Genomic DNA, 5,401 nt, shown 5'->3' with positions numbered 1-5,401 from the left:
ACAGTATTTATGAAGAACAATGGGAATGTAGAATATGTGATATCTAAAGGAGGGAATGTCTAAAATAAGTCATAATGGTAAGGGTATTTCTTTGCAGTAAGTTGTTCTTGCAGAACACAAAGCATTGGAGATTTTTCTTAATTGTAGCTATTCACCTGGAACTCACTACCCACTTTTCTTTTTCTCCTAATTTTCTGCGCCCTATACTTTTTTTTTCCAGTTGGCATATCCTGAATTGTATTCTTGATGTTTACCTGGTAAACACAGGTAGAGTGTTTTGTGAAGTTCTGTGAGTAGTTTCATCAAATTATTAAACTTCAGGGAGAAGTCTATAAAAGCCCATGATTTACAGATAGTGGCTTAGAGGTATAGATGGGCCCCTGGTGCTTGTCACTGGCGTGTGCAGTAGGCACTGTATTGAGGAACTGAGGCTTGTGGTGGTCGGGCCTATGGTGACTCTGGATTCTGTGAGAATTGAGTTGCTGAACACCCAGTTGGTGAAGAGTTTCCTGGTGTTCAGCAGCTGTATACTTGGTGTGAAAACAAAGACATCCCAGCAGCCTTGGCTGGAGGAAGACTGTGAGTCTTTTGGGGAATGGAGACTATATTCTTCTGCACACATGCTGTTGCATTGTGAACTGTCCTGTGATTCCAGGTCTCATCCGGGTTCAGAGGGGGCTGAGAACTAAAAGGAAAGGAATTGTGAGGGCAGATTCCACTTCTCACTCTGCTGCTGTAAAGTGATTCCTACATACTCACATACAGGCGCACTGGGCAATGATATAGCTACACCCCTCCCATGACAAGGCTTCACCCTCAGAAATTGTGCTGAGAGAACTTGTTCTTCTAGAGTTTTCTGCCAGTAGGCTACGTAAGTTCCCAGAGGATTCATGGCTTACTTTTATGCCCAGATCTTGAATCTGCACCAGTGACCTGTTTTCTCCACTAGCCTAGGTTCTGTCCCTCCTGTGACTTATAATGCACACATTTATAAGTCAGAGCTACCCCACCTGCCTGGATCAGTAACTGCAGCACTAACCAGTCTTTTCACCAACTGTGTACTGTTCCCTACCCATAGGTTTCTTTTCTTTTCTTTTTTTTTTTTTCTCCTGAGACCAAGTTTTACTCTTGTCACCCAGGGTGGAGTGCAGTGGCTGGATATCGGCTTACTGCAACCTCTGCCTCCCGGGTTCAAGAGATTCTCTTGCCTCGCGAGTAGCTGGGTTTACAGGCTCATGCCACCATGCCCAGATAATTTTTCTATTTTTAGTAGAGACCGGGTTTCACCATGTTGGCCAGGCTGGTCTTAAACTTGACCTCAGGTGATCCACTTGCCTTGGCCTCCACAACTGCTGGTATTACAGGAGTGAGCCACCGCACCCAGCCCTAAAGGCTTTTTATAGCATGTTCTCTTATTCCACCTTTTTGTTTTCCACAAATGTTCCTTCACAATCCCAAGGCTACACCTCTGGTGCCTAAATACAAACCCTACTGGAAACCAAATGTCCATGAGTTCAGGATAAATTATTTGGACCTGCTTATTGTAAGCATATATACAAAATAAAAATAAGAGACTTAATCAACTTAAAAATAAAAAAGGGAATTTACTCATCTTTTTCTTAAAATGTTTAGATACGTTTTATATGTAAATTCTTTTTCTGCTTGTTTTTTAAGTATCTATGAAATTTATTTCTGCTTTAATTTTTTTCTTTTTCTTTCTCTCTTTTTTTTGAGATGGAGTTTAGCTTTTGTCACTTAGGCTGGAGTGCAGTGGTGGGATCTTGGCTCACCACAACCTTTGCCTCCTGATGCTTCTACCTCAGTCTCTGGAGTAGCTAAAATTATAGGCACCTGCCACCACACCTGGCTAATTTTTGTATTTTTAGTAGAGAGAGGGTTTCCCCATGTTGGCCAAGCTGGTCTCAAACTCCTGACCTCAGGTGATCCTCCCACCTCGGCATCCCAAAGTGCTTGGATTACAGGCATGAACCACAGAATCCAGTCTATTATTTTCTTTATTATGCAAACATTGGAATTATTTAGTTGTTCTTTTTAAAGTATTTTGTGGATTAACGTTATGTTTTTTATTTAACATATTGTCCTTTTTCTTAATATAGAAATATGGCACTACAGACTTTTGTTTTAGAACTGTTTTGTGAGTTTTTTTTTTGTACCCCAGAAGTTATTGTATACAAGTGTTTCTATTTTCTTTTTTCTCAATATACTTTCTGATTTCCCTTTGCTTTTTCTCTTTGACCCACTGGATGTCCAGGAACATATTGTTTACTGTCCACATATTTGGTTTCAATTTTTTCTTTGGCAATTGATTTCTAGTTTTATTAAATTATAATTTAAAAAGTTGAAACAGTGGGGTGTGGTGGCTCATGCCTGTAATCCCAGCACTTTGGGAGGCCAAGATGGGTGGATCACCTGAAGTCAGGAGTTTTAGACCAGCCTCACCAACATGGTGAAACCTCATCTTTACTAAAAACAAAATTAGCTGGGCATGGTGGTGCATGCCTGAAATCTCCGCTACTTGGGAGGCTGAGGCAGGAGAATCACTTGAACCTGGGAGGTGGAGGTTGAAGTGAGCCAAGATCTCACCATCGCACTCCAGCCTGGGTGTCAGAGCGAGACTCTGTCTCAAAACCAAAAAAAAAGTTGATGTAATTTTAACCTTTTAAAATTTGAAAACACTTTGGTTTTCTTGGCCCAACATATGATCTATTATGGATAATATGTTCCATTTGTGCTTGATAAGAATGTGTATTCTCCTACTGTTACATGAAATATTCTATATATGTCCGGTAGGTGCAATTGTTCTATAGTGCTATGCAAACACATTTTTTTCTTTCTAGCTTTCTGTCTGAATAATCTCTCATTTTAAGTAGTGTAATAAAGTCCTCTATTATTGTCATATTTGTCTTTTTTCTGAAGTTCTGTTTAAATATGTTTATATATTTATGTGCTCTAATGTTAGGTGTGTGTGTATATATATATATATATATATATATATATTTTTTTTTTTTTTTTTTTGAGTGAGACATTTATCGTCAATATGGAAGGACAGGTCGAGTCACTCTGACCCCTCTGAATTTCAGTTGACTGATCTGGCGTGGAATTCCAGCAGCTGGAGGCCATGCTCCGGGGACCCATGGGGGCGAGGGGGGAAAGGGGGTAGGGAGTCAGCAGGACAAAAGAGGTCCCAGCCCATTTCTCACTTTGCTTCCTTAGAAATGCAAAAAAAGTCAGATTTAAAATGTTAAAAAATAGCTGATCTGGACACAAGGCAGACTCAGGTTCTAACCCAGGTTCTAACCCAGCTACAGAAAGGAAGTGGTCGTGCCATTTAGACAGAGGTGTTCACAGACACACACAGACTGGTCTGTCCCCTGAGGGTGCATGGAGAGCAGAAAAACAGACAGCGGAAGGATTCGGGCCTGGACGAGCCTAGACCTAGCCCTCCTCCTCCTCCTCTTCCTCCTCCTCCTCCTCAAAGTGGGCTTGCTTCTTCCAGATGTTCCAGTGCAGGCACTGGGCGTGGCTCTCAAACCAGTCGCTCATGGGGTCCCGTACACAGATGGAGGGGAGCGGGTAGCATGAGGTAGTGATGCTGATGCTTCTCCGTGGCGGATCTCTTGTCTCTTCCGTCCGTCAAAGGACACCCATGCCATGTTCCTTGCTTCAGGTGACAGCATGATCTTCAACTCAACCCCTGCAGGGACAACAATGGGCCAGAAGGACAGCTAGTGGGGGCAGATGGGCGATCATGATGGCCGGCACGTTGGGGTGGATCATGGAGGCCCTGGCCAAGGCCACATACGCCATGCTGCCCGTCGGGGTGGACACGATCACTCCGTCGCCCTGCACCGTGGTGATGAGGTGTTCGTCCAGGTAGACGTCCACATTAGACAAGTAGGAGGAGGGGCCTCTGTCGATCACCACCTCGTTCAGGACCTGGTACTGCATGGCCTGCTTCTCTACATCCATGTCCAGACCCACAGGCCGTGAGCCGTTCTCACCCAGCCCATTGTGCATGGCCGTCTTCTTTTCCCGGGGCTCCTTCACCACTCTGACCTTCAACTGGCTCCGGAGGAAAACAGCTGCGTTCCCCTCTATCACCTGAGTAACTTCGGACTGAAAGTTCTCAAAGCTGAACGGGGTCAGGAAGCCCAGGGAGCCCAGGTGGAAGGCCATGACTGAAGGCACACTGCCGTGGAAGAGTGAGGAAGCTTACAGCGGTGTCCCGTCTCCCCCCAGGCAGATGATGAAGTCTATCCGATTGGAAATGTCATCATAATCTTCTGGGAAGGTGCAGAACTTCTTCACTGTCCCAAAGCTTTCATCGCTGGTGATGGCAGGGTCTTCTAGCACTTTCTTTTCCACATACACGATCATGTTGTTCTCCTCCATGAGGTATGTGCAGAGCTCCTTGAACGGCTGCAGCAGGCTGGCATCTCTCATCTTCTTGATGCCAAGGACGCTCTTCAGAGCCCTGTTCCATCAGCCGCTGGCTTGAGGGGTCCTGAATGTGCATGATGGTCTGGGGGTTCTGCAGCACACAGGCCTTTGGTCCAAAAGTGGTCACCGGGCAGGGCCCATGGAGAGAGCGCGTCCTCCTGAACTCCCTGGTGCTCCCCAAGGCGGGCGAGGCAGACAGGCTCCGAGACTTGGCACAGCCCTGGTTGGGGTGGCTGTAACTCCAGGTCTTGTCACCGTGGCAGGCCGAGCAGCCCTACGCAGCTGCACTGGGACTCAACTCCTTATTCACCGTCATGTTTTCCTGTTCCATTTCCGCAGTCGGTAAATGAGAACTTTGGCCAGAAAACACCGATGCTGTTCGCTGCCGTTGACCCCGCAGGCCCCACCGCCGCCAGCTGTTGCTACCTGACCCTCGGCGCCCCAGCCACCCGCTGCCCCATGGGGTGGCCTCCTGGACCCCGGCGCTGGTGCCGCGGAGCAGCAATGCACCCCGGCCGCCCAGTGCACATGCCTGGTGCAAATATTTTTTAATCATGTCCTTTTGACAAATCATCCTCTTATTACAGACTGATCTTGTCTCTCAGGACAGATGTTTTTTTCTAGAAGTCTATTTTGTCTGATATAAATACAGCCACTCTTACAGTCTTTCAATTATTGGTATGGGTTTTTAAAATTTTTTAACCATTAACCTATGTGTGCCCTTAAATCTAAAATAAATAACTTGTGTGAAGCATATTTAATTTAAAAAATCTATTTAGACATTGTGTGAATCTTTTATTTCAGTTTCTGCTTTAATAACAGAATATCCTAGAGTTGGTATTTTATAATGAATAAAAGTTTACTTAGCTCACAATTTTATATTGTGGAAGTCCAAGAGCATGTTATTGACATCTGATTAGAATCATATTTCCACATCACA

The 5,401-nt window shown here is 45.0% G+C and overlaps 1 pseudogene across 1 annotated transcript; it reads right to left on the bottom strand.

Annotated features, from left to right (window-relative positions):
- Positions 1–3,044: 3,044 nt before the first annotated feature.
- Positions 3,045–4,843, bottom strand: LOC116545289 (annotated as a pseudogene). The gene has a single exon (XR_004266260.1). The product of XR_004266260.1 is annotated as an NAD kinase pseudogene (transcript).
- Positions 4,844–5,401: the final 558 nt, after the last annotated feature.

The sequence above is a fragment of the Sapajus apella genome, unplaced genomic scaffold (genome assembly GCF_009761245.1).
Source record: "Sapajus apella isolate SASKATOON/1434 unplaced genomic scaffold, GSC_monkey_1.0 scaffold254, whole genome shotgun sequence".
NCBI lineage: Eukaryota > Metazoa > Chordata > Mammalia > Primates > Cebidae > Sapajus > Sapajus apella.
The sequence above is the reverse complement of the archived record's forward strand: the minus strand, read 5'-3'. Positions and strand labels throughout refer to the sequence as shown.